The sequence below is a fragment of the Emydura macquarii genome, unplaced genomic scaffold, assembly GCF_026122565.2.
Source record: "Emydura macquarii macquarii isolate MOO-44397 ecotype Brisbane River unplaced genomic scaffold, CSIRO-AGI_Emac_v2 contig_3348, whole genome shotgun sequence".
Lineage (NCBI taxonomy): Eukaryota > Metazoa > Chordata > Testudines > Chelidae > Emydura > Emydura macquarii.
Genome location: NW_027133485.1, coordinates 3,686,782 through 3,710,480, shown reverse-complemented (window position 1 = coordinate 3,710,480; position 23,699 = coordinate 3,686,782). Strand labels below are relative to the sequence as shown.

The 23,699-nt window shown below is 49.4% G+C and overlaps 1 protein-coding gene across 4 annotated transcripts in view; it reads left to right on the top strand.

The window, feature by feature from the left end:
- LOC137143736 (gap junction beta-5 protein-like) overlaps positions 1 to 23,699 on the top strand; it is an 82,875-nt gene that overhangs the window by 45,201 nt on the left and 13,975 nt on the right. For 3 of the 4 annotated variants that reach the window (XM_067533692.1, XM_067533693.1, XM_067533691.1), the window contains one exon: positions 17,385 to 17,543. The exons of the other annotated variant lie outside the window; for it this stretch is intronic. The gene's annotated coding sequence lies outside the window, so the exon portion shown is untranslated. The remainder of the gene's footprint in view (positions 1 to 17,384; positions 17,544 to 23,699) is intronic. 4 annotated transcript variants of the gene reach the window in all.

Here is a 23,699-nt window from a genome sequence, read left to right as displayed (position 1 = left end):
ATGGAAGTCCCCAAGGACCTCAGTCAGGCTTGGGTCCCCATTTGGGTGGGGCATGGCACAAACCTAGGGGAGAGAGACAAACCAATGAATGAAACGTCACTTTTAAAACTCCCAGGGGAGATGCAGGCCGTATTCCAACAGGGTGGTCTCTCCTACACTCAGATATGCCGCCCTCAGCAGTGTCAGAGGAAAATCTGGGGAGAAAATTTCCTATTCTTGCTTTTTCAAGGATTTCCTAGACTGGGGATTGTGACCCTATGTGGAATTGGGGTGGGAGCAAAATTTTGCAAAGAACTGATTCATTACATTTAAAAATGCTTTCTTTTTAAATGGCTAAAACATCAATCTTTTCATGGTTGGCTCTTTAAGACCACCGCAGTGCTGTGACTTGTGAAGCCCAGCTAGTGGCTGAGTGTAACCTACAGCCACATTCATGCTAGCTGCAGAACTGCCAGCTATGTCTTGATTACAGACTTTTATTACTCGGGTTGATTTCGGAGGCTGTGAGAAGCCAGACTGCTCCTAGGCAGAGTTTGCAACGCAGCTGGCAGGCAGGAGAAACTAATCATCTCCTGATGCGTACAGGGGGCCCAACGTTTTCTAAAGCAGCTACTGATTTTGGGTGCCACGCTTGAGACCCCTTGAGGCAGCATTTCCAAAAACGTAGGGACACCCTTCTGAGAGGCCCACGGGAGGCGGGAGGGGCAAAGCTCTGAATCGTTCTACAGACTCTCAGCTTCCGTTTTTTTAAAGAAAAGCAAGGCTCTGGCTGTTACTGTTGTGACGGGAACCTTCCAGACGTGACCTGACGTGTAACTCGTGCAGTGATGTCTGCCTGCCTTTGCTGTGGACCTGAAACACTGGGCTGGGGGGAGGCCGGATCGCACGGGAATAGACCGCCGGCACTTTTTGCTGCATGGAAGATGACAAAATGGCATCCTCTGCACAGCGTGACCTTGCTCACTCCCAGAGGCTGCTGTTTTATCCGGAAACAAAATGCCATCCCCCATGCAGGGGCATGAAGGACACCCTTCATAGAGCAAAACCGCGCCCACCGCAGACTGTGACCTTGCATGGGGACCATGACAATGGGGGAGGAACCATGCTGGCAGGGGCAGAATACCTGCACTTACAATCTCAGGACTGCATCACTGCTGAAACACCCGCCTGGAGAGATGTGAAATGCTCCTCTTCATATCAACATGCTAATTCCAATGCCCAGGCTGCACCACACTTTGAGAGATGGGAAGAGATTGGCGAGAGTCCTGAAGACAGCAAAAAAAAAGAGAAGGGGTTTAGAAAACCCAACCTATGAGGCAAGATTGAAAAAACTGGCCCTGTCTTGAGATGAGGCGATTGAGGGGCAACGTAAGTCTTTAAATAGGTGAAAAATTGTAATGGAGAGCATGGTGATCAGTCGTTCACAATGCCCACTGGGAGCGGCACAAGCCGTAATGGCTCAGCTTGCAGCAAGGGTGAGTTTGGTTAGATATTAGGAAACACTTATTAACGCTAAGGGTAGTTATGCACAGGAACAAGTTACCTAGAGAGGTCGTGGACCCCCCATCTGTGGAAGTTTTTAAGCACAGGTTGGACAACACCTGTCATGGAGAGTTTAGGTTTACTTGGTCCTGCCTCAGTGCAGGGTGACCTTTTAAGGTCCCTTCAAGCCCTGCATTTCTGTGATTGTTCAATATGTCACTCTCAAAGTATGTAAGGAAAAAGAGAGAGGATCATATTATGAAGACTTATACCAAATCTTCCCAAACGTGGGGCCCAGCGCCAGCGCTGGGCACGGGCATGAAGCACTGGTTGGGAGACGCGGGCCGGCATGGAACGAGTTCAGATTAAGATGCATAAGGCTTTAACTACGCATGGTGAAGTCAGGCAGGGAGGGCTGGAGAAGGGAAGCTGCCCTAAGTACCATTTTGCTGATATGGGGTCTCAGTTTGGCAGGATGCTGCCTTTAAGCATCTCCTTAGGGAATCCAAAGTTTGAGACACTCAAAAGGCCGGGTTTGGAAACCTTGACCTGATCTAGGATGATCTCACCTGGAATACGTGGAGGGGAAATGAATACAAAGCTTCCCAGTATCTCTTTTCCAGAATGTAGCGGTGCTTTGAGGTGGCTTTGTGAGTTGAGGTTCTAAAGGCGTTTGACGGGCTGAAAATGATGTGATCTCTACCTGCTGCCACAACAGAGGGAAAGGGAATAGGGCAGGCTTGGAGGGGAGAGAGTGGCAATAAAGAGGCAGACTGCGGCTGTTTGGCTTTTTGTGTGATGCATAATTTAGGAGACAAAACGCAAAAGTCAGCTCAGCTCCGCAGGGACTCAGGAGTTGATTTGGAAAAGTCTAGGAGGGGAGACACTGTCCCTTTGATTAGCTAAGCGCAGCGGAGGGGTGACAGGTAATGGGAAGCAGTCGAAAGAGAATAAAACTCTGCTGATCCCAGCCTGTGCAGACGGGGTTGGGCCTGGACCCCACACTCATGGATCAGAGAAGTTATTGGAACAAGTGCATGCACTACACAAACAGCTCACCTCACTGCACCAGCCACCGACCCTTCACTCTAACACCTTGTCAGAGCCAATGGGGTCATGGAGGAGCTTGCCTCTGCAGGAAAGGAGAGGGAAGCCACTGGAATTTATGTCAACAGGGAGTAACTTACAAGACAGCTGCAGCGCGGAGGCAGGAGAGCCCTATATGACAAAGGGGCAACACACAGCTTATTGAGCCTACTGTGAAAGGGCCCTTTGGAGGGGCGCTGACTTAGCTCGCCAGGGGCCCTGCTGCCCTTCGTGTGCTGTTTTGGGGCATGGCGGGCATCCGGGTAAGTGGGAGAAGGAGTGAGAGTGGGCCGAAACTCAAGCAAAAAGAAAGTCACGGGTGAGAGTTCGAGCAGGAGGCCTTTGAGGACTGTGAAATAACAATAAATATCCTGCCCTTCTCTAGGTGCTGAGGATCTCAAAGCACTTTACAAGTCTTAACAAATTGCGCCTTGTAGCAAATCCACCATCCGATTTTCCCTCTCTCCCTCAGGCGTACAGATAACTGCCTTAACCCTTTGTATGTGATTTTGTTTATCGTTATTAGTATCCAGCGAAGGGGGTGTCGGGGGGAGAGTGGGGTATCTGGCAGGGCTGGGAATAGATTCCAGGAGCACAGATGGATGAGCCTGTCAAACCCACATGGCCGGGAGGGAACATCTCATGCCAGCGGCCCCCTTTTGCCTGTAAATATTGCTGTTGGTTTTGAGACACACACGTACACCAACCCCCCTCCCCTGCTGGGCCAGTGGAAACAAGCACAGCTCTTTCCCCCACATCCCCTTGCACCCTCGTTTCAGCTCAGACATTCCTGCTGCAGAGAGAGAGAGAGGGAGAGCACAAATGGAAACTTGTCTGTTGACGTCTTTCTTTCCCCATCACCCAAGGAAGGGGCAACACAGTGCAGCTAAAATAGCAGTCGAGTTCTGTTCAGGTTCCTATTCCATTAACTAGAAGGGAAAGGCATCACTGTGTACACCGCCGAACAGCAGGCATGCTGTACGTGAAGACAGGCATGAAATCACTGTAATATGTCTATTCATCAAGTGGGGATGTGAAAGTAAACCGTCACTCATCGCTCTGGTCCTTTTGCTTGTATCCTGCAGCTTGCACCGCTCAGCTTTGGACTGATTTTTGTCATTTAGACTGTAAACGTTTTGTAGCAGTACAGTGTCTTCCTCTGCATTTGTACAGCTCCTAGCACAATGGGCCCTAATCATCACTGGGGCCTTTGCGTGCTAACACGAGGCAAAAAATTCATAATGAGTGCGGTATAAATGCCCAACCAGACAGAATGGATAGACTCTTGGTAGGCTGATCCTGATAGATAGAGATTGATCCGGGGCATATGAAATAGACAGATGGATAGATATGTGCGGATGGTGAGAGATAGATGGATAGATCCTGAGGAATGGATGGACAGATGGATGGATGGATAGATCCTAAACCACAGCTGTCAGAAGGAGACACTGGTAACCCACAGGAAGACTTCTCTCTAATGGCATTACTAGGTGAAATGGGAGTGAGGGAAGCAGGCAAAGGGACAGAAATGATGCATTCCCTTTAGCTGATGAAATATGCATGTGCACAGTCAGTGCTTGCATAATCCCCAGACCTGTGTGGTTATTAAACCCAGAGGCTAGGTCCTGAGGTGCCTAGTATGTTTCATTAGCATCCAGCACACAGACAGGGGCTGCCCTTGGGAGGCAGAGCCCCTGAGGCGTTGCAGTAGCACTGTCTGAGCTGAAACCAGGATGCAAGGGGCCGTGTGGGAAGCAGTCTTGTTTGTTTCCACTGGCCCAGTGAGGGGGGCCTGTGTATTAAAACCAACAGCAATATTTACAGTTGAAAGGGGGCCGCTGGTATGTGCGTTCCCTCTCGGCCATGTGGGTTTGACAGTCTCATCCATCTATCCTGCATGCCACACTAGTCTCTAGTGGAAGGCTGTATTATTGTCACAGCACAGAGGTATTTGGAGTCTGTTGCTACAAACGCTGCCACTGGCTAAATTCAGACATTCGAATGCAGAGCTTGTCCCTGGCAGAGGCCTGCTAAGTAAACAATCCAGTTAAGGTGCGTTCCAGGCCAGGAGGAGTGTACCATCAAGCACCTCCATTGCAATCTGCCTTTGCGGGACCGCCAGGGCAGCATTTGGACTAGGAACCTCCCTGATGCCCAGTTAGAAATGCACTGAGTTGTGGGCTCTTAGCTCAGAGAACCGGATGTTCTGTGCTGATCAATAGGTTGGAGACTCCTGCTGGCTTGCAGCTTCCTGGGTGATTGGCACCTGGTGGAAGTGGGCGGTGCTTGCCCATCCCGGGATGGGGCTGGTTTCGAGAGCAATTGATGACACACAACCTAGCGAAGGATGTTCCAGTGGTTTGGGTCTGTCAGTCTCCCCCTATTTTTTACTGTGAACTGCCTTTTGGAAGCCGAGAGAGCTGTGGGGAGGAGCCTAGGAGAGAGAGAGAATGTGTGGGCCATTGAATGGAGGTGCACCGGGCCACAGAATCCCTGTGGGAGGATGGCCTAGCATTGCACAGTGTCATCTCTTTATTGATGCAACATAGCAGCTCAGACCTGGCAACGTGTCGGCAGGAGATTGGACGAAGGAGATTCTACAGCTCTCTATCTATGCATCCATTCATCCCATCCTGGTCGCTGTGCTATCTCAGGGCCTATCTCCTTCCCCCTCTTGACTGCTGGGAGGGTGGGTTCTCCTTGTGTTTCTCCTGTGATACCACCTGCTTCTATCCCTGGCTTCTAGGGAGAGCTGACCCTGAGAACTGCAACCCATCATCTGTCAGAATAACCTAGGCAGTGCCAGGAAGCACAAAGGAGTAATTTGGGAACCAGTGCACCGTTGCGAGACTGGCAAAGAAAGAAATGCAGACCCCACCCCGGCCCCCCGTGGCCCCGCTTTCTTGAGCTACAGAGCAAGCGTCTCTGTTTTAAAGCAAGCTGGTGCTGCCAGGCTGCTCGGCCATCTTCATTAAAACGTAAAGCTGATCGATTGACTGCACTTGCGGGTCGATATTTAAAACGTTCAAGAGACCAAATAACCAAGTTTGGCCAATAAATTGCGTAAAGACAAAGCAGCACAGTATGAAAAGCAGACCTGCATACCTCTCCTTTTGGGAAGCAATTCTTCTCTCACAGCAAGTTCCCAAACATACTTTTCTACTTCAGATTTTGCCCCCAAAACTCCCTGTCTCTATTCCAGATCTGATCACAAGTTAGAAAGCACTGTATGCGTCACCCAAGACTAAAATTCACCAGTATGCTTTGCTTTGCTTCGCTGGTACCATAGTGTACCTTGCCTCAGCTTTGCTTTGGATACTACGTTCCAAGCCAGCTGCCTGTGAAGGTTCCTCCCAACCCGTACTAGGACATAGAACAGCCGTATCTTGCCTTTGACAGGTTTTATATTTTGCCGAGTATTGAGCAAAGTGAACAAAACAGTGGGACAGACACGGCATAACTTGGTGAACATACCTGCCCCCATGCTGAGTACAATGCAACATCAATGTGGTATGTCCTACATCTGCCATATCTGCATTGGTTACCAGCCACCTGTGCGGTCATTCTACAGAGGTGAACAGGGGAGAGAACACCACCCCTATTGATTCGCTCCCTGCAGCACTTGGTGGAGAGGCTCCTTTGCTCTGCCTCTTGAGGCCCTGCTTTCCTCCTCCCTGGACTCGTAAAGCCCCTTGGCTGCGCTAAGGAAGATTGCTGGAACAAAGCAAAAGCTCTCCGAGAGTTAATCCACTGGCTGTGTTCCTTTGTGTCTGCGGCCATTGATTAAAGCCTCTCAGTGACTGCGGGGTTGGAACAGTAAAAGCAAGGATTGATTAGGACATGATCTATGCAGTAAGCACAGGCCACGATAAGCTACAGAACAGGTCTTGTAAGCAGCTGGAAGAGCAATCTCTAACTGGCCTCAGGTATTGGGAGAAGGTAGCATTTTCCCGCCGAGAACCCTGACAGAGTGCCTGTCTGGGCTATGGGCTCAAAGCAGTGGGGGGGAGAGGGGGATGAGTGATGAAGTGTGAGTATATTTGTGAGCGCACGCAGGTAGGCTTGAGGTTCCAGTGGCTAAGTGCTAACCTGGGACTCAGAACATTGCTCTGCTCTGCTACAGCTTTCCTGTATGACCTTGTGCAAATCTTTTAATCTCTGTGCCTCAGTTTCCCATCTGTACAATGGGGACAATAGCACTGCCCTGCCTCACAGGGGCACTGAGAGGATGTGAAATGCTCAGCTGGTATGGGAGTCACGTAGGTGCTGCAGATAGATCAAGTGTGGGCGTGATGAGCATACTTGTGTGAGTGGGTAGCAGCCGTCATCGGGGATTGAACCGGGGGCATTCTAGAGTTTATACTGAAGGATGAACTCCCCCAGATGACAGGTGTGGCAGTCACTTTCTCTGTGGGACAGACACGTAACGCATACTGAACAGCGTGTTACAAGAGCAGCGTTTGTGAGCACATACTGAAGCAGTTGTGTATGGGCATGTGAGTACATGTGTGCGTGTGTCCATAAGTGTGCATGTCTGTACACCATATCTATGTGAGCCTGGGAGGCAGAAATCCCGTGGCCTTTACTCGCTGTCCCTTCTGTTCTCAGCGGGCACTCGTGTAAAGTGCGAACAGCGCTGCCCGTAGTCGTAGATGAAGCAGCTTTAATGCAGTGCACTCTGCAACCTTTGCTAACAAACTCATTTGCTTTATAAAAGCTCCAATTTGCTCCTTAAAAAGAAGCGGCTGTTCTCTATTCTGTTAAGGAATGAGCGGCAAAATTCCATTAGCAAAGCATGGGGTGGGGGGAATTAAACAAACCCAATGAGAGGCGGAGGGTGGTGGCAAGGACAGTGGAATGTACCATTCAGAGCAGGGAGGAATGGAAGATTTCAGATGCTTCATCTGCGCTAGTGCAGTAGTGGGAGATGCCCCAAGAAGATGTGTGGAGGCAAGGGTTCTAGGACAGGCCAGGGCATTCCTGTGTGTTTGTCCAGTGCCCGGCACAACGTGACTCCGAGCCAGACAGAGGCCTCTAAACGATGTCACAATGTAACTAATAATTAACGGTGACGGTTGTTGGTAAATGCTCTAAAAATGATCCCCCATGTTTTTAAATACTAATAATGGTATCTCAGCGCATTGTAGAAGAGCATCTGGCAACTACAACGTAGCTATAGGTCTGCCAGCTTTTCCATTAGAAACTCAGAGCCCAGTTCAGTGAAACACTTAAGTACATGGTTGACTTTAAGCACGTTTAAGTGCTTTGTTGAATGAGGTGGACTTAAGCAAATGTTTAATGTTAAGTGCATGCTTTATTGAATTGGGGCCCCTTGTATTCATGGATTTAGATGTAAAAAAGTTAATAAAGTGCACTTGGGTTTAACTGCCCAAATTCCCGTCTCTGTCTCTAGTAATAATGCAGAATGCTTTTCATCAGTCCGGCTCAAAGCATTTTCCAAAGGAGGTCAGGGGAGTGACTTGCCCAAGGTCACCCAGCAAGCCAGTGACCATGCAAGGAACAGACCCCGGGTCTCTTGAGGCGCAGTTGGGTGCTCTAGTTATTAGGTCTCACTGCCTCCCCTTTTGTAGCTAGGGTTTGTGTGTGATTATTTCCCACTCCCAATATCTTATACCTGTTGTTGAATCCATTAAAATAATTTGCAAACAGTTTTAAAAAGAAAAGAAATGAAAGCTAGAAAAGATCTCTCGGGTGGCATTTAATTCTCAATTCAACCTCAGTCCTTAGCATAGTGTCCAGGGCTCCGGACAATCCAGCTTTAAACGATTCAGATGCTGGAGCATCCCTCAGTTCCCTTAGTCTAATGGAGCTCACCATTAGGATAGTTTCCCTGGTACCCAGCCAACACCTCCCTTTGCTAAGGGTTAAGAAATAGCATGTGGTTTGAGAGGGAAAAGCCTTGCCTCCTCTTCATATGTTGGAAGTTTCAATTTTCTGGTGGCGGTAGGGGATGTAAAGGGTCAGATGGAGCATTCAGCTTTGAACTCCACTTAAAAAGCGTGTTCTTAGTAACCATTACTAGCACTACACAGTAGGTTTTACTCGAACTGAGCCAACGCTGGAAACCTAGTTGCTTCTGAAAGGAATTCTGATTCTCCCCTTCAACTAGCGGAAGCCAACATCAACTTCCATCTCTAGGGAAACCAAGACTGAACACAATGGTACTGGCTTTTCTGCAGTGCCTTTCACACTTAACGTAGCTCAGTCAAAGCATTTACAAAGCAAGGCGTACTTAAGACAGTCAGTGACTACGTGTAGGGAAATGCAGCAGCTGTTCTGTACTCCACAATAGCTTGCACCTTGGTTAATGCAGACGAATTTGTTTACTTCTCCTTGTCCTTTTGGCTCAACTCAGGGGCTTTTTTTACTTCAGTGGGAATTGTACAGGCTGCATCCTCTGCCCTGAGGACAATGTCCTTTGCGTTTGCAGCAGGAAAGGATTTAATGACTTACTTCATCTCTAACTTCTGAAGAACGTTCAAGCCCGTAGGATCTTCCAGCAGTGGGATCCTAATATGAATGGGTGCTCAACAGATATGGATATTGGGCCAGTATTTTAGTCCCAGATCCATACCATTTGCACCATCTGAGCAGCACAAAAGGCCATGTAATCTGGCCACAACTGCCCTGCTGAGAATTCCCACAGCACCAGAGAATTCCCAGCTGGAGTAAAGGCAACCCAGCCTCTAACTATGTGTTTGTACAGACCTAACACAATGGTGATCTGATCTCAGTCGGTGCCTCTAGAGGCCCCTATGCTACAGATAATAAAAACAGGATGGTGGGGTTCTTTTGGAGACCGGACCTCTTCGTACTGATGACATGGGGGTTCTGTGCTGACGAGTTAAGTGGGGAAACACAAAGAAATAAAGTTACGCTGTTTCCCATAGGGGAGTGCATGCATATTTCAAATCCAGGGAGTAAAGGCTTGGCTGAGATGGGTAGAAAACACAGTGGCTGGAAGGATTGGGTGGGGAGCATTACAAAATAATTGGACGACACACCAAGGAAGGAATCGTGAACACTGAGGAATCATTGCATGTAAGACTATATCCCCCTGCACCCGTGGATGATGATGTTGATGGGAGGAAAACCTCAGCTCACATAGTGTATCACGGCTTTCTTCACGCCTTTATGGGTACGTCTCCCCTGCAACGAAAAACCCACTGCAGTGAGTGTCAGAGCCTGGGTCAGTTGACGGGCTCGCAGGGTTCCGGCTGTGGGGATATAAAATTGCAGTGTAGACATTCGGGTTCCCGCTGGCGCCGGAGTTGTGAGACCCCACCTGCCTTGTGGGGTTTCAGAGCCCAGACTCAAGCCCAAACCTGAAAGTCTACACTGCAATTTTGAGCCCCGTAGCCCGACCCCTGCGAGCCTGAGTCAGCTGACCCAGGCCAGCCGCAGCTGGGCTTCAGATCATCTAGTGCAGTGTAGATGCACCCAAAGAGACGTACTGTGTCCATCCATAGGGACATTTGAATGAGCCATGCTGCTGCCTCACCCTGGGGCACTGTAAGGTAAAAAGCCCTCGGTGTTTTGCATGACCACATGGGCTCCTTGTCTGCCTAGGCGATCACTCAGCTCTGCTGAAGCAGGGGTTTAAACCCCACTGGGTATTTGGCGGTGCCGTGGGACCTACCTGAACAATTTCCCTTGAGGACTATTGAAAGGTTTAAAAAACAGGGTATCTTTAATCTTGAGAGAAGAAGACTGGTTGGGAGGGACGGGACACACCTGATAAGTCTTCAAATACGTTCAGGGCTGTTCTAAAGGAGATGGGAATCAGTTGTTCTCCATGTCCACTGGAGGTAGGGCAAGCCGCAGTGGGTTAAATCTGCAGCAAGGGATATTTAGGTTAGATGTTCGGGAAAGCTTTCTAACTTAAGGGTCATTAAGCTCTGGAATAGGTTTTTAAAGGAGGTTGAGGAATCCCCACCATGGGAGGTTTTTAAGAACGGGGGGTGGGTGGTCTTGATGATCTCTTGAGGTCCTTCCAGCCCTCCGTTTCTGTAGCGCTATGATGTTTGCGAAGGTCGGGAGGTGTAATTAACAGTGCTCTGACTTTACCAGTCCATCCTGGATTGTGCCCAGCCCATCCACATGATGATGATGAATCATTTTATTAAGCTCTTATATGATTAAGGTGTTGGACAAGGCCAAAGAGGTGAGAACGGACCAGGTGGTGGTGGTGGTGGTGATGGCTCCAGCTGCAGCAGAAATGCAGCATTTGGGATCTGTCTCTCCTGTGCAGCCATAAAGCCTTTCGATGCCTAGCGTATGGGACTGAGACGTTCAGCACAGCTCCCCACGGAGAGTCAGATGAATGCTCAAGAGACATGCACATGGACCTGTTGAGCTCCCCAAAGCCAACGTGTGGACTTGTGCGCCCAGAGAGACAAGACGTTGCAGAGTGGTGCTTCCAGAGCGAAGCTTGTTTATGGCCACTGTGATCCTTCCCCCAGCAAACGCATTTTCTGCTCTGTCATCCTGACTTTTCTGGCTTCCTTTACCAGACTGTTCTGTGAGAAAGGGAAGGCCAAGGCCTTCCCCCTCCTCCTAGATCTGACGTGCTTCCGATGCCATCTAGTGTCTCTTCTGCAAATGGCTCCTCCCGTTGGTTAGCATCCGGCATGGACACGGTCCTGGTATTATTATTTTTTTTTAATTTAATTGTATTTATTTAAGGCATCAGTTCTTGTTTATTTTAAGATGGGTTTAGAGGCCCAGTGGTGCTTTCTGGCTTGTTATTAAGAATAGTACCGGTGGGAGTAATACCTGGCAAGTGCACAGGTTTGACTTGATTATGTGCTCTATAATTCCCATTCTGCAATAAAATTCAGCCTTTCAGGTGGGATGGATGGTGAGGAAACAATGGCATGTCCAGGGTGATTAAAGTCATTCAGCCCCATGTCTCATAACTCCAACATCACCCAAGGCATAATCACTCAGAAATGCATTGCCCTGTCCTATTGCCGGTGGATTGGGAGCACAACCTCTTTCCCATCTAGCTGCTATTTCAAAATAATATAACGTGCCAGGGCCTAAGATGACGCAGGAGCCTGGTAATGGGCTATAAAGACTCCGACCTTCGGGTCACCTGTTCGAAAATAGTCAAGGTCAATAGTGAGCTCAGGACGTTGCTAACATGAGGACTATTCAGTGGCCCAGCCCATTGGGCAAATAATTGGTGCACTTCCCACTGGCAACAGCTGATCCCTTTCAGAATGATCTTAACAGAGAGGCCAAGGGCTGAGCAGCTGGGGTGTGGCAGACATTTCAGGGTGGTAAAGGCATCTCCAGCAATGCAGCTGCCTCTTCCGTGAGGAATAATAACAATACCTAGCTCGTATGCAGTGCATGTTACCAGTAGATCTCAAAGGAGGGCAGTGTCATTATCCCCATTTTACAGAAGGGTAAACTGAGAGGTGAAGCAACTTGGCCATGTTGCAGAGCCAAGACTAGACCCCAGGTGTCCTAGGCCAAGCTCTCTCGACTAAACCATACTGTGGCCAGGATTGCCAAGGGAGCTTCAGGGCATTAGGAACCCAACTCCCTTTGACTTTCAAGGGGAATTAGGAGCCTTCATTGCCCTTTGAGCTGTTAGAAATCTCCTCCTGGATTTTTCAGTGCTGTGAATCCATCCCTTTCCATCCTCATCAGCGCATGAGCTGCCTCGCCCACCAACCCAGCCGAGCTGCCAGTTATAAAGATCTGCAGTGGCTCTCCGCCCGCGGCTTTGGCTACAGAAACAGGACAATAATCCTTTTGTATTGGGCTCACTCCAATTCCTTCGGGACAAGGTGTGTCCGTTGGCGTTGCCAACCCTGACCATTCGTGGCTTCACCTGCCATCTGCTGGCCACGCTTGCATTCTTTGGGCAGCCCAGCTTCCCTGTCCTCGTAATGATGCTCGGTCCATTGCCACTTGAGATTCGTTATCGCCAAGAACTCCTTTGCTTGGTTCTTTCCTTCATCCACATGTGTTCCTGTCTCTGTGTAACACCCACTTCTCCCCAGACTTCCTTTGATTTGCTTGTAGCCTCTGCTCCATCCTGCCCCTGGTGACTCTGTCAGATCACAAAACTCCCGGCTGTTTCTCCTCTCCTTCCTCCTCCCCTTCCTCCATATAGGAGCAAAGCTCAACGCCAGCCAGTCACCATGGCCTGATGGCGGGGTCGTGTGGGGTTCTCCTCACACAGGTGGGAACTTGTGAGGTCTGAGCAGGCACTAGCAGCCCACCAGAGTGGACAGTAGCACTCCCCATGGCCGTCCCTAGGGGAGTGCAGGCCTGGGGCAAATCACACTGTGTGGGCCCCTCTTAAGGTTTTTATACCGGTGAAATCTGGGGCTGCAATTGACAAGTAAGCCTGCAGGTAGAGCCCAGCTGCAGGACCAGGCAGGCTGCTGGACTCTCCGCATGGCTTTCTGGGCACCGGGCTTTGAGCCGGAGAGGGGAGCTGCTACCTGGGCAAGTTGCAGGTGGCTGCCACCTGACTACCAGCCCAGGAGGTGGGTGACTGCCACCTGCTCTGAGCTGGGGCGGAGGAGGCTTCGGCACAGGCTGGGACCCGGGGATGTGGGCAGGCGACAGGCAGCTGCTGCCCATTTTCAAGCCAAGGCATGGGAGGCTGTCTCTCGGCTCAGAGACGGGGCATGGGTGACAGGCACCCCACTGTAAGCCCAGCTCGCAGGGTGCAGGAGGCTGCTGCTGGGCTCCCACCTGGGAGGTGGGACCGGGCGGGATGCGGGCGGCTACCGCCCAAGCCGGCGGCTGTCACCTGTCGTCCCAAGAAGTCAGTGGTTGGTGCCCAGCTTCCCAGGACTGAGGTGGCTGCCGTCTACCTCCCAGCTAGGAGGTGGGACCGGCAGGAAGCTTGTGGCTGCCGCTCGCCTCCCTTCACTGGGTTTTTCGCCACGTACCCCCTGCCTGTGTCTTGCATACCACAGGCTGAGAAACTTTGCTCTACATGCTGCCCTTACGTGTAGACATACCTACGATATTCAAGTGGCACTTCCGTGCTCCCTTCCCTGTGCCTCCTGAATGCAGATGATTATTTCCCAGGCCAGCCCTGCCCTGCCTCATGTTTTGTTTTGCCACCTGCTCCCTTCATAATGAGTCCCTGGGCACGTTTACAGACATCGGCTGTGCTGATTTAGGATCCCTTTGACCCGTCTGCATCCCCTGCTACCACTTGCTGCACAAATTTATTTCCTCAGTAGCAAAACCTTTCGTAGAGTTGGTTTGATTCCATGATTAATGAAGCTCTCAACAGAAATGAGGTTGCTCCCTGCAGCCACAATTATAAATATTAGCAGATTAATGGGTCTTGGGTATATTAGACGGTTTCTACCAGCCTGCATCAGGGACAGTTCGTCTCAGCTGTAATCCAAAGAGTCATTGAAGACCAGCTTGTAATAAAAAAGCCGCTAAACTGGCACAGATTGTTTCAGCTGCAAACTACGGCCCTGTCTACATTAAGGAAATTTACATCAGCGCAAACCAATAATGTAGACAGGGTGAGTTAGTGCAACATGTACCGGCACAGCTCGATCCAGTAGCAGGCCCAAGCAAGCCGGTGTTGTCCCACCAGCATACATTGCCTTAGGGGACTACGGTACAGGAGAGCAGCTGCCTGGACTCTTGGGTTCTATTCCTGGCTTGGCCACTGACTCACTGTGTGGCCTTGTGCAAATCCCTGCTCCACTCTGTGCCTTCGTTTCCCCTCCCATCCTTTGTCTGTTTAGATTGCAAGTTCTTTACGGCAGGGATTGTCTCTTGCTCAGTGTATGTGCAGCGCCTAGCATGATGGGGCACTTAGTAGGTTCTACTGTAACACAAATACGAGTGGACACCAGGCTTGCAAACTTCCTTGATATCCTCAGAGGAAAAGTGCCTTGGAGATCAAAGTGTTGTTCTGCCACGTTGCCTTCTTGGAACTGGGTCAGGTTCTTTCCCAACCACCTTTCAGGCTTTCAGCAGCATCCTTAGCTGGTGGAGTGATGAGTTCCTGCCTCATTAGCGCTCTCCCTTCGCCCGGCTGTTGCTGCAGAACTGGTTTAACTGTGAACCGGCTCATTAGTGGCTTTGTGTTCTCTACATCCTACCTTTCCTTTCCTTTTAGACCTCTACATGTTCCCTTCCCTGTCAGCTGGCTTGGGATGAGAACTTACAGTCAGCCTTGTGGGTCCAGGGTAACTCTTAAGGAGACCATCAGCCATATCTGGCCGTAGTGTCTCCCGCTCTTCTCATCCCCCAAAAGAGGTCACTCCTATGACAAGGCTGCAACTGTCCAGAGGATGCTGCATGATCTTTCGAGAGTCCATCAATATTTGCGTCCTAGACCTATCTCCAAGCCATCCCATTCCCTACCCCCCCCACCCCCATCTGCTTCTTGCACTAACTTGTACTAAGGGAAAGGTGGCTTTCTTTAGCCAGATTCAGACTGCTCTTGCCCTCGTGTAAATCCACAGTGACCTCCCATGAAATCTGGATTTACATGGGCTCAACTGAAACCAGGCTCTGGTTCTTGATTTCCAAAAGGCATTTTCTTGCACATAAACCATGGCATATGCAGTGTGCAAAATGATGAGCCAGTCTGCCATCAGTTATCCCTCTGCCACCCCACTGGTTTTCAAGGGACAGCAGGTGTAAACTGAGGCAGGGATTTGTCCTACATAGAGAGAGGCAGCTACTAAATTCTCACCAGTGTTCTCCATCTCTAAAGGCAACACGGTGAAATGTAGATTGGAGGTGATGTTCTTCACTTCTTGCCTAAAGCCACTATATAATGGCTAAGGATGGTCAAATGACATCCTTAGGAATGCAGCCGGCTTATTTAGTCCCTTTGTATCTGGTTTTGAATTACCCACAAACAGCACTTTTCTTTATTTCCTGAACATGTTTGTTATTGGCAGTTAATTGGAGCCTTGTTTATGCAAATACATTTCAGCCCCTGGCCTGTTTGCTAAGTGGTTTCTAGGTGCACCTGTTGTTTGCTGTTCACGCTGTTTGAGTCTCACATGTGGTTATTCTGGTTTCCTGACTGCGTGACCTAAGCTTCAAAAGCAAGGAGTGCCTCCATTTCCAATCACAAATCGTGTATCATTGTTTAGCAAACGCATTGTGTCAGGAATAGTCTCAAATAGTCATTGACTTAACGGTCAGAAAGGACCATAAAAAAACATCTAGTCTTCACATTCTGCCTATCCTGGATAGGTAATTTCGTCCAGAGGTTATTTTGCTGTACTGGTCCAGTATTAATAATGCTGCAGTACCCCGCCAAATGGCACCTGCATGCCACATCAGTAGGAGAAGTGATCTTTGCCTGTGTGGTCTGTAAAAGACTACATTTTTGCGGTGATCCTTTGGTGCTATAGAACTGAAGGCGATTATAACTATACGGCCTCTTTAGTAAACTGCAAATAGATCTTTCCCCCATCTATCTACTGGCTTCTTTTGTGCTTTGAAAATCATTCCATTCTGTCAGAATGAGCTCACAGTTTTCTTAACCATAGTGAACTACCCCCAATCCCTCTGTCTTTTCCCTCGGAAATCAGTAATTATTATAATTATTTGTATTACTGTAGCATTTAGGGGCACCCACAGAGATCGGGGCTATGTTGTACTGTAGAAACACATAGTAAGAGGCAGTTCCTACCCCAGAGAGCCTGCAAACTCCATTGATAAGACAGAGAATGGGATATTATTAACATGTCTGTTTTACAGGTGATGATCTAAGAAACAAAGAAATTAAATGTCTCACCCAGGGTCATGCAGGGAGTCTGTGACAGAGCCAGGAATTCAACCCAGGTCTCCTGAATCCCAGCCCAGTGCCATAACCACAAGATCATCCTTCCTTTAAGAGCAGCAGTATCTTCTTTGCGTTCTTTGGGGCCAGTTGGAAATTTTCCATTGAAATCTTTTTTTAATGGAAAATTGGGTTTTGGCTAAACGAAAATGTATGTGAAAATTTTTTGCTTTCTTTAAAAAATGTAGATTTTTTTTTGTTGGAAAACTGAAAACCCAAAAACTTTTAGGTTTGACCCATCATGGAAAATATTTTGGTTTTCAGATAAAAAATGTTCTGGTTGGAGGCTTTTTTCAGCCACATTTTTTCCATTTTCAGCCCAAAACTTTCAGTTTCCATGGTTTTCTTAAAAAACTTTGGAATTTTCAGCATGGGAAAACCCCCATTTGGCTACCAGCTCTAGTAATTATCCCTTTAACAGAGAGGCATCAGTGGGAGTTTTGCCTGAATAAGAACTAAGCCAGGAGCTCCGGATTTGTCTGTTAATCATTTGCCTGGGAACTATGTCTTTCATCTCATTTTTTATATGCATCTTTCAAAAGAGCTGGAACTGATGAAGAGCAGCCTTTTTGAGCTGCCTGAGAACAAGGCCACGGGGTCGCTGCTTCTAGAGGGGGCATGGAAACCTCATTCTTCAAAGCAGAGACATAAAACAACCTTTCGCAGCAGAATGTTCTGTATAACCAGAATAAATAAATAACCCCCAACAATGCAGCTGGCCGTCATGCAGGGCCCCCGTGGCCTTTCCACTCTCCCCTACCTATAGCAACCCTGACACTAAACCCGCTGAATGTCACACCATGCAAGGGAGACAATGCACGTCTCTACCAAAAATAACATTTCAAAGTCTAGGATACAACGAGGAGCATTGCCCTGCTCTGACAGTGGGCACAGATCACACCAAGGTGATCCTGGTGGATAGCTGATCCCAATCCTCCGCATGCGTTTTTTGTTTTGTTTTCAAAAGAGTACGATGCTCTGCCTGCAGGGAGGTGAACCTGTGATGGACCAGACCCTTCCCGCTCAGCTCTGCATTGGAGACTAGTCCCCTCCACTCAGAAGCACGATGGATTATTTTGGAAAGCCAACAGCAGGAACCGTTTGATCATCTCAATGGCAGGAAGCCAGAGAGCTCTGCAGAGCCCAGGTAAAAAAGACCCAGATTTTAGGGGACTTGAGCCTAGGGTTAGGGCTCCTATGGGTAGGGGTCTCAGCCCTAGGGCTAGGGTTCCTCTGGGTAGGGGACTTGGGGCTAGATTTAGGAAGCGGCAGTCTTTGCCCAGAACTCAATGGGGTTTGCACAGGGGAACTTGTCTTTTTACTGAGCTTCCTGCTGTATACTGGGCATTTATGTGACGATGTCAATCAAAGGCACGATACGGATCAGCCAGTGGGGAAAGGAAACACACTGTGCGAGGGGCGGGAAGTAAGCGTATTCCTTTATTTCTGTTCGATGAATGTTTAGCATCCCTCCAGAGGCTCGCATCCCTGCATGGTTGGGGCTGGCGGGAGGGCGTGATACAGGGCCCAGAGGAAAGGCCCTATGAAAACTTCTCATTCACGTTTTCCAAAGAATGGGACAGTTCTTCAGATGGCGTTAATCATCAGCGCTCCATTCATCTCAGTGGCTCTGTGATGATTGACACCACGTGAGGGCCTGGCCCATTGATTCAAATGGAACTATGCTGATTTACCCCCACTGCGGCCTGGTCCAAGAAGTTTAACTCACTGGAAGTCTGAACCTGCATTTTTACCATTTGTGTCAGAGAGGCGCCGGATCAGGAACTTGAAGGGCAAGTGACACAACACTTCTGGGTAAAACATTGCAGAGTGTGCATGAATCAGCTCCCTCTTCTGTGTGGAATCGAACTGCTCAGCAGTAAAAGATGCTAGCTCCGTTAGTTTACCTTAGTCGTGCTAATGAGGATGAATGTGCAGCTGGACCTGTTCTCATGGGATGCTGTTACCTTTTAAGAGCTGCACAGGAGAAGCCATTTGCTGTGCACAACGACAGGGATTTGTACCCAGGAGCAATGCTGCATCTTCTCAAGCCCCATCTAGTGGCACCGTATTTATTAACTAACTCCACTCATGCAGACATCTCTCTTTTATAGGGCACTCTTGCAGTGCAGCCCTTTAGAAATACAGCAGCAACTTCCCTTCACCCCCTGAACAATGAACAATGTTGTTCACCAATGAACAGCAGCCTCATCTCCATCCCCATTTATTATCCTATATGCTAGAGGGTATTTCAGCAGAGCTCGCCGGTAGCTGAAACGATGGATATCTGCAAAGTTTCCTGCAGGGGCACTGAGAATCGAATGCTCAGCGCATTTTGCCCAGCGTATTGCGGTAAACACTTTGCAATCACTGAAGGGCTAATAAAGTGTAGCCTGAAGAGATTGGTTTGTCTACCGGTGAGACCAGCACTTTGTTGCAAAGGCCAGCACTATGATTTAAGCCCAACTCTCTGTGCCATCATGGAGATGGCCGCCCTTCTTCGTCACTCGCAGATTGCCTGCCAACTCGCCTGCAATAATAAAAATAATTCATAATAAATCTACACCCCTCAGTGATTTCTTTCCTTCTGCCTGAGCGGCTGGAGAAGAAAACCCAATCCAAACCCTCTAGCATCCACCTGTGGAAAAGCTACTGAAAGAATGCAGCGCTCAAAGCATCTCTGTCCTGGCAGGCCAGTAATCCCGGCGTCTCCTTTCATATGAGAACATTATTGATGGATAGCACAAAAGGGGAAAATATAGTAGAACGCCCCCTTAGATAACTGCATGACTCCAGAGCTGTTCCTTATGCTTTTATTCTGCACTCAATCAGCCTTTTTTTTCCCCTCTCCTTTCTGGTCTTTCTCTGTCTTTCATTCACTTGGTGTGACGAAGTGGGAATTTTCTGTAATATTTTTATGAATGATATGTCTGGCAGCGACTTGCATGCCTAGGGATTGCTACTCAGTGGGTGCAAAGGGGGTAAAATGCTCCTGGGCCAGAGTAGGAGAATGTCTGGGGTGCAATCATTGCAATCTGGTCAGTATCAGAAGATCACTGCACCACTCCCCAACCAGCATCAGATTAGGATTACTATCTCTTCTGCATCTGGGAGACCTGTCGCCCTTAGGGGCCAAGTAGGGAAACTGACGTGGTTATCATCTCCTGTTGGCCTGCCCACTGTCCAACAAGTTGGTCTGAGCAGACACAGTGGAGATCCCTCGTGAATTATCTCACCTCTCCCATGCCCTCTGCCTTGCACTCGGCCGCGAAGGGAGGGGAGAGCAAACCAGAATGGATGGAGCATGAGAGCACTGATTGCATTTTAATTCCCCAGCTCGACCTGCCTAGTGGTACTTGGGGTGAGGGAGGGGCAAACAGACGGACACACACGTATACACACAATGTGAAGTCAATGGAACTACGCCAATTGACACCGGTTGAGGATCTGACCCCCTTTCTGTCTAGAGGAGGGCACAGCTGAAAAAGAACTGCATCTGGATATGTAGCAGAGCACCACAAGGTTGTAACTTTGCAGCTGCCACAGTTTAATTAGCAACAACACGTGAAGCATTGTGCAGCAGTCAAGGTCACTTTCTCAGCTCTGCGGGCTGCGAACGTTGTATCCCCAAGTGGAAATGCTCCTGGATCAATTATAAAGAATAGAGACAGGCAGCACATTTGGTCTTGGTTTTTCACGGGGCAGCCAAAATAGCAGGGTCAGCTGGTGTAGGGATTTAGAAGCCTTTAATATCACCTCGTGATGCCTCTGACTTCTCCTCACTGAGAAATGGGCAGTTTCCATTTTCACTCACTCAGTGAAGTAATAATCGCTGACCAGCTTGCAGTGAAAAACACTTCGCGCGATTTCAAGATGAAAGAAGTTTCAGTGCGACTTGCAGAACTTTGTGATTTAAGCACGAGCAGCTCTAATAACGTCATTCGGCGACTCCGTGGCGACTTCCAGCTGAGGATCTCAAAGCTCTTTGCAAATGCGATGCTGATTTTCCCGAGCAGAGAGCCGTGGCTCAGTTCCATCGAAGACCATGGGGCATCTCATAGAAGCAGTTCTACAGTGGGAGTAAGAGGTTCACAATCTGGCCTGAAGTAATTCTCATGCCCTTTACCCCCTGGATGTGGTTTGGGATTGTTATCGCCTCCATTTTACAGATGGGTAAACTGAGGCACAGATGCCCAGGCTGACAATTTGAAAACTGGACATTGATTTTTTTGGGGTGCATCAGTTGGCGAGCACCTGGCTTGAGGAGACGGGGCAGGTTTGTTATGAAGGGACTGGACTGGGGATGAAGAGATCTGGATGCTGTTCCCTGTTCTGCCATTGCCGCCATGGGCAGCTCTCACAGTCTGTCTCCCATGTGTCATAGCACTCCCCTGCCCTGCCAGAGCCATAGGAAGTTAAATCCATAGAGTCTGTGGTGATGGGGCGATAAAAACCTTGCTAATGTAACTTGAGACACCCTGGCTTGATGGTCAGAGGTGCCCAGTGCTAACAGCTCCCACTGACCGCTGTAATTAACTGCCATCAGTCTAGCCATGGCAGAAGCCAGCCCGGCTTCTCTCTTAGCAGCATCCTCTGGCTCCTACCAAACTCCCCGGGATGTGGCAGACGCGGGCCTGTTGTGTTTTGCTCTTTGGCAACTGACACTTCATCACTGGGCCATTTGGCTTCAAGGTGGCGCCCAGGCAGGCTGGAGAGCAGAGTTAGCCACCTGAGGAGAAGATGATTCCTGGGCAGCTCTTGAAGCCGGTATCGAAGATGGGCCCTAGTGAGAGGCAGGCCTGGGAGAGAGGAATGGAGGGGATGGGTGGGTAGAGGACGTACCTGCTTCTGGACTTTTGCTCCTGAATGGATCCAACCCAGTCCGATCCCAAACTGCTAGCCAGGGTCCCTGGGAGCATTGGTGCGTTTTCTATCAGCAATCCTGCAAAACCACGTCTTGTTAAGGGTCCTTGCCCCCATCTCCATATTGCCATTGTATCTCTCTGTGCCTCCCGACAGAGAGAGGATGTTAGCAGAGCCCCAGGAACAGAAGAGGCTTCAGATCCGTCCTTTGCAGAATGTAAAACAAACAGGCCTGATTCTCAGTTACTCCAGCCCTGTGCTTGCAGGACAGGCCAAGGTGATATTCTAGGGCCATGCCTAACTAGCTACGGTCCTTGTACGGGCCCCGTTAGCACTGTACCTCAGCACTTCACTGTCTTTCATGTATTATCCCCACGCCACCCCTGGGAGGCACGGCAGTGCTGTTACCCTCCTTTTACCAAGGGGGAGCAAAGGCCCATGAAACTAAGGGCATGTCTAAGCAGAGAAATAAAAAGCCACAGCAGCGAGTCTGAGCCCAGGTCAGCTGACAAGGGTGCGGAGGGCTCGCGCTGTGGGGCTAAAAAGCGCAGTGTAGATGTTTGCGCTCGGGCTGGGGGCCAGACTCTCAGACCCTCCCCAGGTTTCCGAGCTTGAGCTCCAGACCAAGAGGTTTCCCTGCTCTTTTTAGCCCCGCAGTCCGAGCCTGACCTGGGCTCTGAGACTTGCTGCAGCAGGTCGTTTTTTCCTGGTAGACGTGCCCGGAGGGACTCTCCCAAAGTCACACCAGCAGCCTGGGACAGAGCAGGGTATTGACCTGGGCTCTCCAGCTAATACTCTCACCACTGGGCCATCCTGCCAGGTCCTTCCTAAGTCTGCCACGAAAGGTAACGGCTCTGCCTTGCACTTCATATGATCATTTCTAGCAGTCCAATGTCACCATTGGCCAGGGTCCACAGCTGGTGATTGGTACCACCTCCTTGGACCATAATGGTGCTTTTGGCTGGAATGCTTAGATACACAGGTCAGTGCTACCGGGCCCCCTTCTGACTGACTGATTGTAACCAATGGCGCCCCTCTGATTGACATCAGCTGAGGATTGGGCCCTCCCATTCTGGTCTGGTAGCATTTTATACCCATTCTGCATAGGTGTAACTGAACTGAGTCCGTAAGTTCTAATCCTGCTCAGGGCTTCTTCAGTGCGTTATCTTGGTGGAATAACTCACTCAGTCTGTGCCTCAACATACCCATCTGATACTTGGAGATAAAATTTACTCACCTCCCAGGGGATTCAGAAGTCTTATTTAATTCAGGTTGGGATTTCAGCCTGAGATTCTTGGATGAACGACGCTCCATAAATGCAAAGTGTTATTAATATTTCATGTTGTAGTGAAAACTTGCTAATGGGGCTTGTTACCGGAAGATAAAGTGATGCCATTAATACACTTCCCGCTGGGTTCTGTTGGCAGCAGTAAAAGGAGCGGGTGTGGCGATTGATGGAATGGCTCCTGCATGTGGACAGAAATTCTGAGGCTCCCGTTAATTTCCTGTTGTCCCCAATGATACAGTGATGTGGAACAATGCAGCCCAGATCTCACAACTGACGGGATGTTTGCACAGATCGCCATCTTGAGCTACCACTCCAATAAGCAAAGACATCGTACAGTGCATTTATATTGACAGTGGCGCTCCAGCAAACAAGAGCATCTATGAGTCAATAGATCTGATTCTCCACTGATGTGGGTGTAAATCAAGGGTTATTCCATTGAAGACAAGGGGGCTGTATCCTCAGCAGGTGTAAATCAGTGTAGCATCATTGGCGTCAATCAGATTTACACCCGCTGAGTATCTGGCCCTCATTCCCAAAGTCTCCATTGCCCTGCACCTGCTGCTGTTCTTTGCACCGGTGCGTACTTAGTGGGTGTAAACTGCTCCAAAGTCAGAACAGTGCATTTTAAACTGGCTTTGCACCTATGCACAAAGTGCAGGGCAGTGGAGAATTGAGTTCTCTGGATTAGAAAGGAAGAGATGTGTGAACTAGGCTTCTAGTGACTTAGGATACGTCTACACTGCATGCTTCTTTCAGTGGCATGTAGAGTACGTACCCAGGTAGCTCTCCCAGCGTGGGTATCAACAGCCGTGTAGATGGTGAGGCATGGCTTAGGTGAGCAGAGTAAAGACATGCCTGAAGGCTGTGGCTATGCCCCAAGTATACCCTGCACAGCTCTCTACACGCCCAAGCAGGGCCTCCGTGTCTACCCTGCTGTGTTTAGCCATGTAGTGTCCCGCTGCTGGAGCCCTTCCTCCACGCAGGGAAAGACTCCTGCAGGAGGAAGCAATGGGGAAATGCTCTGCCAGCTCCCCACTGCTGGAGCCTCTCCCATGCCAGAGCCTTTCACCGACAGGTGTAGCGGCACAGCACAATGTGGACACAGCTTGCTTTCCACTGTGGCGAGTAGCTGTAAGTACCCTGTCCGGCGTC